Below are 12,276 nucleotides of genomic sequence, written 5' to 3'. Positions count from 1 at the left end.
TTCAGGTGTACAACAGGGATTTGGTGATTCAGTTAGATATACAGATATAGATATACTTCTTTTCCATTATAGGTTATTACAAGACATTGAATACAGTTCCCCATGCTATACAGTAGGTTCTGGTTGCTTTTATTATATATAGTAGCATGTATCTGTTAATCTCAAACTCCTAGTTTATCCCTTCCTCCCATCCCCTTTCCCCTTTGGTAACCATATGTTTGTTTTCCATGCCTGTGAGTCTGTTTCTGTTCTGGAGATAAGTTCATTTGTGTCAGATTTTAGATTTCACATACAAGTGATATATGATATTTCTCTTTCTCTGACTTCACTTACTATGATAATCTCTAGGTCCTTCCATGTTGCTACAAATGGCATTATTTCATTCTTTGCATGGCTGGCTGAGTAACATTCTATTGTGTATATATATATATATACACCACATCTTCTTTCTCCATTCCTTTGTTGCCCACATCCAATTTGACAGCTCCTCTAGCTTTAAGGGGCTTCTCATCTCGTGCTAGTGGTAAGGAATCCGCCTGCCAATGCAGGAGACATAAGAGATGTGGGCACGTTCAATCCCTGGGTCGAGAAGATACCCTGGAGGAGGGCATGGCAACTCACCTCAGTAGTCTTGCCTGGAGAATCCCACAGACAGAGGAGCCTGGCAGGCTACGGTCCACAGGGTCGCAAAAAGTCAGACATGACTAAAGTGACTCAGCACGCATGCATGCTTAAGAGTCTTCAGCCTCCACTCTCACCAAAGCTCCTACTTTCTGCAGTGCAGGCTGCTACTAATGCTCCCAGAAGGATGTCTCCATAGCCCTGGCTATATGCTCTTTTCTCCTTTTTCTGTGTCTTTTATCTCTCATCATTTCACACATACTCTTTGATTTAATTAATGTATAAGCCTTTACTACAAACCATTTTGCCATTGCCTTTGGAATGTCAAAATGCTAGCTGCTTTGACATGTTTTTTGTGTCAAATGACACAGCAAATCTGCAATATCATCAAGGACTCTTCTGTTCAAAGGGGGGCCAAACTGTGGACCAGCAGCATCTACATCCTCTGGGAGCTTGTTAGAAATGCAGAGTATTTCCAGAGCCATTGAATCAGAATGGGCATTTTTAAAAGATCTGGAGGTGATTCCTAGGTCTATTAAACAGTAATGGTGCAGGGGGTCACTGGCCAGGTTGTTTTTAGTTGCTAAACCTTTGTAGCTTTACCTACACATTTAATGCTGTTCTAACCTAAGGAAAAGTGCAGAGATTGTGCCTGGCCTTCACCTGACCAGCGAATCAGGAAGCACACCCATTAGTCATGGTCTCGGAGTAGGGATGGAGCCATGAACATGTGAAACTGTCCCTGTCTGTGCTCCAGGAACAGGGCTTTCTCCAGGGGTTGCTGAGGTTTCGAGTTTGGTGCTGGTGCTAAGTCGCTTCAGTCGTGTCCGACTCCTTGCAAACTTATGGACTGTAGCTTGCCAGGCTCTTCTGTCCATGGGATTCTCCAGGCAACAATACCAGAGTAAGTTGCCATGCCCTCCTCCAGAGGATCTTTCTGACCCAGGGATCTAATCCACGTATCATATGTCTTCTGCATTGGCAGGCAAGTTATTTACCACTAACACTACCTGGCAAGTCCTTTCCAGTGAGGTTAAATCAGCTCAACTCGGCACTGGCCAGGACTTGTGGAAACATATAACAATAGTTACCAGTTCCTAGGAATTCTCAGATGGCGCTAACTGCAAAGAACCCACCTGCCAATACAGGAGATGTAAGAGATGTGGGTTCAGTCTTTGGGTCAGGAAGATACCCTGCAGGAGGGCATGGCAACCCACTTAAGTGTTCTTGCCTGGAGAACCCCATGCACAGAGGAGCCTGTCCTCTGGGCCAGGCTAGAGTCGGACACAACTGGCACAACTTGGCACACTCACATGTACCAACTACTAAAACGCTAGCTTTTTTGACTTGTTTTCCAAAGTCCAAAAAGCTAAATTCTGTACTATGTTCCATCCTATATTTCCTAAGTGCTTAAGTATATAAACCAAATATTCAGAAACTAGAGAAATGTAAAGGAAAGAATGAGAGGAAAGAATACTTTCTCATTGATTTGATCATGGCTTCCCTAGTTTCTAGGTGAGGTAAATACTGAGGAAATATGCAAACAACCTCTAGTTCATGTTTTTGTACAAACTGATCATTTCCAAATAATCAAAAATTTACAGTGAACATATTAATCTTTAAATCAATTATGGAGTATTTGCTCCAATTAAAAAGAAAAAAAAAAACCGTCTCCAGCATTCAGAATCACATCAATTATACCAATGTGATTCGAGTGTATTAGAATCTTGAGAAACAAGATGGCGGAGGAGTAAGTGGACGTGGAGTACATATCTCTCCACGGATACATCAGGAACACGCCTTCAGACACAGAAGTGCATGCAGAACACCAGCTGAGAGCAGACAGGAGTACCTGACCAGTGGAAAAGAATATATAGAACCACACAAAACTCGGTAGGATGAAGGAACTAGCGGGAAAAACAAGAGTGTTAGTAGCACTGGATCTGTGCTCAGCGGGTTGAAGAACTGAAGCAGGGGTTCGATCCCCACAGCGGGGCAACTGTCTGGGTCAGAGGAGAACCATTTAAGGCTGAGAGTGAAACAGCTGATCTGGGGCAGCCTAAATGAAATGAGAATCAGACAGTCCTTGCAGCAGCCATACATACCCCAGGCAGGAATGCGGGTCTCCTGGAAGGCGCAGCAGCTGGGAGCTCGAGTTTAGGGATTGCGGAGCAATCCCAGGGTGAGGGCTGCTGTTGACTGTGGAGAGACGGATTGAGGGGATGTAAGGGAGGAGATTGTGGTGGGAAATGCCTGTGGAGGAAAGCCGGGAAGCCATGGAAGCAAGGTGATACTGCTGAGTAATGCTTAGGGGGTGGAGCCATCACCATAGCCTCTCTTTCCCCACACGCCACCGTCTGCAGCTGAACAATAGAGGCTGGCCCATCAAACACCTGAGTAAGACCCCATCCAGGGTGCCCCTTTAAGTGCCTGATGCACCAATCTACAGAGTAGGACCCCAGCCAGGGGGTCCCCTCTGTGCCTGACCTGCGGAACAGAGAAGGACCCCAGGAAAGGGAGCCCTCTGAGTGCCTGAACAGGTAGAGCTACAGAGAAAGACTGTCCAAAGAGGCCTTCTGATCACCAGCTACAAGAGGCTTGAAAAAAGACTCTGATAGGGCCATAACTTCTGGGGCGGAGGCAGTCTGTGTCCCTGCACACTTGGCGCTGCCAGGGTCCCCGCAAGCCAAGCAGCTGTGCCACATTCATGCTCAGCTCTCACTGGGGCAGCTGCCACAGGCTAAAAAAGTCTTGTGTTGATGCACTCAGGGTCACTTAAGTCGTGTCTGACTCTTTGCAACCCTGTAGACTGTGGCCTGCCAGACTTCTCTGTCAGAGAAGGAGTTCTCCAGTCAAGAATACTGGAGTGTATTGGCCAATACTGGTTGCCATACCCTTCTAGAGCACTATATTTCCTGCTGCGCTAGCTGCCAACTCTCCTGAGTACCTGGAGCTGCCAGAACCCCTGCAACCCAAGCAGCTGCACCACCTTCATACCTGGCCCTCACAGGAGCAAACCCAAGCCCTCCAGTACAGCCTCAGGAGCTAAACCCCAGTGGACAACCCACATGTAGAGGTGGAAATAAAACCACAGTTGAAACCCAGAGGCAGTGTGGCTAAGGACCCAAAACCTTCCCACCAGTTGTAAAAGTTGCAGATTAAATCCACATAATCAACTAAGCAGACTCTGCGTTGATGGAATATATAAAAGGCCATTGAGAGCTCCCACAAAAGAAAATGCACTAGCTCCGATAGCTGTGGATGTTGCAGGCAAGAACACAGAGGAGAAGGAGCAGATTAGAATCTGAGCTGCCCCCACAGCAGGTCCAGAGATTAGCACAGCGTTCAGGGCATCCTAGGGAGGTAAGTTGGACTGTGACTTCCAGTGAATGAAAGGACTCTGACAGCAATGACTCAAGAAAAACATTTATTAGTCTTATTTTTTGACTTGTTCTGTAGATTCTTTTGGATTTTTGTTTGTTTCCTTTTTTTCTTTGTTTCCTTTTTTTCTCCCTCTGTTGTAGTTGTCAATTTTATTGGCACTAAGAAATCCAATTAAGCTTTTGAGCTTTTTTGGTTTTTTCAGTCACATTTTTTATTGTCATCATAAACCTCTGCCTCTACGTTGGGCTTTTACAGTTCTGTGGAGTTTTCCTCTTTTTTTTCTTTTCTCTTTTCTTAATTTTAATTTTTTAAACCCATTATTATTTTTTCTACATTTATTCCTTTGTTTGCTTTTCCTACTGTTCTTTTCCCCTTGCAATTAATCTTTAACATTTATAAGTCTTCTTTATCTACCTCTATTTAACTTTGCATATTCTTTCTGTCTTCTTTCTATTCTTTCTGTCTTCTTTCTCTCCTTTCCTTTCAACATATTTGTTAGTTTTATTTTCATTGCTTTATTCCCCAATTGGCGCCTTGCTTTAGTTTTGTTTTTCCAGTTTGTGCTTTAATTAGTTTTGCTCTGTTAGATATAATTTTTGGTTTCCTTTCTTCCCTGGGTCAGCTATTGTACTTTATTTTTGTTGGACTGTTTTGATTTTGATTATGGCTATAAATGTGTATGTGTATATTCAGTCACATGTTCTATTGTTATAAACCTCTGCCTCTACATTGGGCTTTTGCAGTTCTGTGGAATTTTCCGTTTTTTTTTTTTCCTTTCTTCTTCTGTTTTTTTCTTTTCTCTTTTCTATAGTTTTAATTTTTTATTTTTTTAAACCTTTTATAATTTTTCTACATTTATTCTTTTGTTTGCTTTTCCTACTGTTCTTTTCCCCTTGCACTTAATCTTTAATTTTTATAAATCTTCTTCATCTACCTCTATTTAACTTTGCCTATCTACTCTTTCTTTTCTTTCTTTCCTTTCCTCTCAACATATTTGTTAGTTTTGTTTTCAATGCTTTATTCCCCACTTGGCACCTTGCTTTAGTTTTGTTTTCCAGTTTGTGCTCTAGTTAGTTTTGTTCTTAGCTGGTAAATCTAATTTTTGATTTCCTTTGTTCACCAGGCCAATCTACTGTGCTTTATTTTTGTTGGACTGCTTTCACTTTGCTCATGGTTGTATATGTATATGTGTATATTCCATTATTTTAATTATTATTTGCATGATTTTGTAACTGTGATTTGTTTTTGATTTCTTGTTTTTGGATATTTATTTTAATCTTACTTAATGCCATAACATCCACTTGTGGAATCTTCGTTCCTGACCAGAGATCAGGCCCTGAGCATTTGAAGTAGGAGCACTGACTCTAAGACCCTAGACTACCAGAGAACTAACCCTAGGGAGTGTCAAGTAGTGAGAACTCACAAAAAGGAAATCACTTAAATACAAGACTCTGCATCACCAACCACCAGTAGCACCCTGTGCAGGACACCTCATCAAACCCAACCATCAGCAGGCAGGATTACCACCTCACTCAGCCTTGGCCATCAGAGGAAAAACAAACACACAAAACCTCAACAGAAACCTCACCCTATACAAAGCTCACACAAACCACTGGACCAATCTTAGGAGGGCAGAAACCAAAAGGAAGAAAGAACTCAACCTTCTTGAAGGAAAGAATTCAACTTTCCTTGAAGCCTGGGAAAGGAGTCCTCAACACAATAACTTAAAAAAAAATAATAATGAAAAGGCAGAGAAATTTGTGTTCCTGCACAAATGAAGGAACAAACTAGAAACACAGAAATCCAAATAAATGACAAGGAAATAGGCAAACTACCTGAAAAAGAATTCAGAATAATGATAGTAAAGATGATCAAAACCTTGAAAACAAAACGGAGAAAATGCAAGAATCCATTAACAGACTGAGAAGAATTAAAGAATAAACATACAAACAACACAATTACTGAAATTAAAAATATTCTAGAAGGAATCAGTAGCAGAATATCTGAAGAAGAAGAACGAATCAGTAAGCTGGGAGATAAAATGGTGGAAATAACTTCTGAAGAGCAGAATAAAGCAAAAAGAATGAAAAGAGCTGAGGACAGACTCAGAGACCTCTGGGGCCATGTCAAACACACCAACATTTGAATTATAGGGGTCCCGGAAGAAGAAGAGAAAAAGAAAGGGTATGAGAAAATTTTTGAAGAGGTTATAGGTGAAAATTTCCCCAACATGGCAAAGGAAATAGTCAATCAAGTCCAAGAGGCATGAAGAGTCCCATACAGGATAAACCCAAGGAGAAACATACCAAGACACATACTAATCAAACTAACAAAGACTAAACACAAAGAAAGAATATTAAAAGCAGCAAGGGAGAAGCAACAAGTAACATACAAGGCAAACCCTGTATGCTTAAAAGCTGATCTTTCAGTAGATACTCTGCAGGTCAGAAGGGAATGGCGGGATATATTTAAAGCACTGAAAGGGAAAAATCTACAACCAAGATTACTGTACCCGGCAAGGATCTCATCTCAAAACTGATGGAGAAATACAAATAACTTTTGCTTGCCTGAAATACAAAGCTTTTCAGGCAAGTAAAAGTTAAGAGAATTCAGTACCACCAAACCAGCTTTACAACAAATGTTAAAGGGACTTAAATAGTCAAGAAATACAACAGAAGAAACAATATCTACAAAATCAACCCCAAACAATTAAGAAAATGGCAATAGGAACATATATATCAATTACTTTAAATGTAAATGGATTAAATGCTCCAAACAAAAGACACAGACTGGCTGAATAAATACAAAAACAAGACCCATATATATGCTGTCTACAAGAAACCCACTTCAGACCTCAAGACACATATAGACTGAAAGTGAGAGGAAGGAAAAATATATTCCATGCAAATGGGAAGCAAAAGAAAGCTGGAGCAGCAATCCTCATATCAGACAAAATAGACATTAAAATAAAGAAGATTACAAGAGATAAGGAAGAACACTACATAAAGATCATGGGGTCAATCCAAGAGGAAGACAGAACAATCGTAAATATCTATGTGCCCAACATAGGAGCACCTCAATACATAAGACAAACTAACAACATAAAAGGAGATAATGACAGTAACACAATAATAGCAGGAGACTTTAACACCCCACTCACACCAATGGACAGATCATCAAAACTGAAAATTAAGGAAACACAAGTCTTAAATGATACATTAGATGAGAAGGATTTCATTGATATGCTCAGGACATTCCATCCAAATGCAGAATATACCTTATTCCCAAGTGCACATGGAACATTCTCCAGGATAGACCACATCTTGGATCACAAATCAAACCTCACTGCAGTAGTGATTATAAGAGCAAAATACTGCAAACAACCTAACTGCTCATCTAGGAGACCAAGTAAATAAATTTACTCATCCACATAATGGAATACTATGACCTTGTTTAGACTGAAGATTTCAAAAAACTAACAGTGATTTCCAAATACATTATAAACTGAATAAAGCAAAATAGAAGAGTACATATAATGTGTTGTTCTGTGAAATAAAGAAGGACAAACATAAATATATGTGTTTATTCGTTTATTTTTGAAAATAAGATAGACCAAAAACAGGGAGTTGGGGAGTATTTAGATGGAAAAGACAGAGATATTAGTGACGCTTCTCTGAGTATATTTTTAATATAGTTTGGACATCTGAACCACTTAAATATTTTACATATTCAAAAATTAATATTAACGGGACAAAAATGTAAGCCCTCAAGATTTAATCAATAAAAAATAAATGAACTTAAACCTATTATCAAATTGATAGTTGCACTGAAGAAAGAATTTATCTCTGAACACAGCACTTGATTGTAAGCCCTTAGAACACCTTATATCCTATGGACAAAGAAAATTTGCAAAAAAAAAACCTCTGAACTTTACTTAGCTTATTTACTGTTAGTAGTGATATTGGTATTTGGTGAAACTATTTTGTTTGTATCATGGGATAAAGCATATATACATTTATCACCTCCCCACCCAGCTCTATCTACTGAAAAACTCTAGAGGCTACAATACTACAGATAACAATGAATGCCCAGGGTATCTTGGTTTCTAAACACGTTCACCAGTAAAAGAAACCACAGCTCCTTAGAAAAATGGTTGACTCCAGGTCTAGGGTAGGAACAGTATGGGCAGAGGCTGAAGTACATTAATGGACCAGAAAGCAAAGAAGTGTTGAAAGATTAATGGTGACTTAACAATCTCCCTTTTCTCTCTAGATTTCTCTCTAAAAGATCTCTCCAGGATATTTTCTTTATACTTAGTGTTCTTAAATGTCATAAGAATATTGCCTTCATCCATTTTGCTGGGTCCTCAGAACTTGTCAGTCCAAAGATTTGGATTATTTCCCAAAGCACAAGAGAGGCTTCTATTATTTATTTGATATTTTCAACTCATTTACTCTGCTGTATCTTCTGGAATTCCAAGTATTCAGATATTAGACCTACTTGACTGAGCCTGTCTCTTTTTAAGTTTTGTACCTCTCTTTTTGCACTGTGTTATAGGAAATTTCTAATATTCACTTTCAAGATTTCCATTTAATTATTTTAATGTCAGCAAACAATGCCTAGTTTTCAAGAGTTCTTCCTTACTCTTTGATATTGCTATTTTAATGCATCCTGTTATTTCCCAGATGTCATTTTCTTGAAACTTCCCTATAATTTTCATATACCCTCTTCCCTTCCTTAATTAGTCTGTCTCTTCCAAGGACAATTATTCCGTTTGTTTTATCACTCTTTTGTTTCTTGTCATATAGCTGGTAGATATTTTTGAATAAAAGAGAGAGTAGCTTTTCCCTCTAGGGCTGGTGTAGGTTTCCTCTGCTTTTTTGAAAGTTTCTTCTATGTATAGGGCAGCAGGCAAGGAGGTCTGTGTAGGGAAATTAGGGAAATGTTACACTTAACAAAAGACAGGCTTTATTTTAGGATGAGCAGGGATGGGTTTTCAAACAGAAAGAAGATAAGGGCTTTACTGGGGCATATGCACTACCTTAATCAAGTCCATTCTCTCCCAGGCAAGCACTTTGATTTCTTGAGAAAAGAAGTCTCTGGTTTTCGACTGGGGTAGAAATGCTAAGCTGTTCTGTCCTACAGGGCGGCTGTGCAGGTAGAAGAAAAACAGTGCACATGTGGATCACAGCTTAGCTTTTCATTTTTCCTCTTCCGTTTACTGAAAATAGACAACTCTGTAAATCTTAACTTAAAATATGTACTAAGGGCAATGGAAATCTGCAGAAAACAAGAGGTGGTGAACTTTCCAAAAATTCCCAGTCATAAAAGTAGCCTCAATGTTGATGCTAAGAAATTACTGAACCCATCAGTTTTTATTCTTTCTCTTTAAACAAACAACAAAAAAACCTCTAATGTTTGAGATGGACAGAAAGATCACTCTGCCATAAAAAGCATTCCATATCTCATTTTAGAGACATGGACACATTCTTGGGTCTCCCCTACAAGTTTGTTTCACCTTTAAAATGTGTTTTAAATTCTTTGATGTCTCTTTGAACAGTACCTATGGGTTTTTGTTTTGTTCTTTTTATGTAAGGGTGAACTGTGAAGGATGGCAACATATAAACATCTATATGAGTCCACCAGATACTCAACTTGTATTAAAACAAAGCCTTAGGTGAAGATTCACACTACCTGAAATGTAGTATATAAAAGAAAATTATTATAAAAATTCAACAAAAAAGACAATGCTGGTATTATTTATGCTAATTCAAAGCAAATGAAAAAAAAATATTTTATGCTTATGACATTCAATGGTAGTCAGAAAATAATCCTTAGATTTGTTCAACCACCAACTTCATACATGAAACATACTATTTATATACATATAAACATATATATTTACCAACAAAAGGAGATGCTATCTGGCATTGTGGAATGCCAGTGTCAGCTGAGTGTTGCAAGGAAGTCTTTTCTGCCTGAGTCATGTTTCTGTTCCTTTAGGTCTCTTTCCTAACAGTGGAGAACACAGCAGAAACCATTCTTGTGACATTTCTCTGCAGATTTTCATTCAGTTCAGTTCAGTCCAGTCACTCAGTCATGTCCGACTCTTTGCGACCCCATGAATTGCAGCGTGCCAGGCCTCCCTGTCCATCACCAACTCCCGGAGATTACCCAAACTCATGTCCATCGAGTCAGTGATGCCATCCAACCATCTCATCCTCTTTCGTCCCCTTCTCCTCCTGCCCCCAATCCTTCCCAGCATCAGGGTCTTTTCCAATGAGTCAACTCTTTGCATGACGTGGCTAAAGTATTGGAGTTTCAGCTTCAACAGCAGTCCTTCCAATGAACACCCAGCACTGATCTCCTTTAGGATGGACTGGCTGGATCTCCTTGCAGTCCAAGGGACTCTCAAGAGTCTTCTCCAACACCACAGTTCAAAAACATCAATTCTTCGGCGCTCAGCTTTCTTCAGTCCAACTCTCACATCCATACATGACTACTGGAAAAACCATAGCCTTGACTAGATGGACCTTTGTTGGCAAAGTAATGTCTCTGCTTTTTATTAGAATGAGCTAAAAGCAAATATCTCCACCACTCTGATGTTCCTACTTATGAACAGCAGCCATCTGAACTTGGGACAGCTTCAGAGTTGCCAACTTTTATCTCACCAAACTCCTGTGAATCTACTTCTCTTACCTGTGGAGGATCACTTATCACACAACAACAGTGCCTCAGACCCAACCCTAATCACATTGCTTCTATTAATACTAATAACCAATTCATGTCAGCTTCGAGTGTTTACTTTTATATATCAAATTCTTAGTGCTTACATATTAGCCAGACACTATTCTGGTACCTTACAAATATTAGTATCTGTAACAAATTTAGGAGGTGGGCATCAAAACCATCCTCATGTATAGATGAGGAGGCTGAGCTACAAAGTAGGTAGCTTTCCCAAGGTCACACAGTGAATAAACTGCAGAGCTACGATTAGCACCTTGGTAACCTGGCTCTAGTCCATGAATCATTATCATGAAGGGAGGGGAAAAAGTCTTATGTCAGAATAAGAGAGAAAATTTAAAAATGTAATCATATCTCCCATTTCTTAAACACCCACCATGTACCAGACTTTCACATATATTATTACTATTCCTGACAAATCACCCCAAAGATAGGAGCTATTTTCCCCATTGTCTTCACAATGGGGAAACCGAGGCTCAGAGTGTGACTTGTCTCTGATTACACAGCTGGTGGGACAGCTAGAACTGGAACCCAGGGCAGCCTGGATCCAAAGTCCCTACTCTTTCCAAAATGCTTCGCTGCCCACCTCACCACCTGGAGAAGAGAGAGGTTCGTTTGTTCCCCTTAATACAGCGATGTTAAAAATGCTGTCCCTAGATCTGGCCCACATCCTAGCTCCGACACCTTGAGGATTTTATTTTTATACCAGCCGTCCCCACAGACTCCAATTTTTCTTCAGAATACCATTCCCCAAGGGCCAGAGGCAGCAGCATGAGAGCAAATATTATAGTTTATGCAGAGTTGATGAAATGACCAGAAAAAGAAGGTAGGGCAGTGACTAAAACAAGGACATTCTGGGAGTCAAATTATATTTCCAAAATAAGAGAAACAAAGTATGCCTAACATGATAAGGAAAATTTCATTATCCCTCATCCTCAGAGACTATTCTCATAATGTGAGTAAAAATTAAACTGTCTGGATGATTTCTTAAAATCCAAACACTGGGTTACAGTGTGAATGAAGAATGCTTTAGATTTTTAAAAATTTTAGATACATGCTTTAGAACTCTGAAGTCGACCTAAACCTGTCTTATCCTTAAACTCTTTTAAAATGCAACTGGCAAGGTTGCCATTCAGCATTTATATGCTACTTCTAGGAATGACATTAATTCAGTTTCATGTGAGGAAAGTGAGACATATTTCCTCTTTTACATTCGTGGAGATTTATGAAGCAGATATTTGTCCCTAATAAATGTGGGACAGACAGCACAAAGGAGAGTTTGATCCTACATTAGTGATGTGAAGCGATATGAGAGAGAAGATAATGACTCAAAAATGGAAAAAGACTTGAGGCCATGCTCCTAAATGAAATAACATAAATCAACAAAGAAAATTTTCACAGTGAACATAGGGAACAATCTTCAAGAGCTTCTTAATCCTATCTCTGCCTTACTTTTTTTTTTTTTTATGGGATTATTGTTTTTTTTTTTTAATTAATTTTCTATTTTTTAACTTTACAATATTGTAT

General features: G+C 39.3%; 1 protein-coding gene across 6 annotated transcripts in view; it reads right to left on the bottom strand.

Moving 5' to 3' along the window:
- The window catches only part of GPR63 (G protein-coupled receptor 63), a 127,195-nt gene that overhangs the window by 22,979 nt on the left and 91,940 nt on the right, over window positions 1-12,276 (bottom strand). The window contains exon 1 of one of the 6 annotated variants that reach the window (XM_081530377.1): window positions 2,727-2,982. The exons of the other annotated variants lie outside the window; for them this stretch is intronic. The gene's annotated coding sequence lies outside the window, so the exon portion shown is untranslated. Of the gene's footprint in view, window positions 1-2,726; window positions 2,983-12,276 lie in introns of those variants that run through there. 6 annotated transcript variants of the gene reach the window in all.

The sequence above is a fragment of the Giraffa tippelskirchi genome, chromosome 9 (assembly GCF_054371585.1).
Source record: "Giraffa tippelskirchi isolate mGirTip1 chromosome 9, T2T-mGirTip1v1.2.pri, whole genome shotgun sequence".
NCBI lineage: Eukaryota > Metazoa > Chordata > Mammalia > Artiodactyla > Giraffidae > Giraffa > Giraffa tippelskirchi.
The sequence above is the reverse complement of the archived record's forward strand: the minus strand, read 5'-3'. Positions and strand labels throughout refer to the sequence as shown.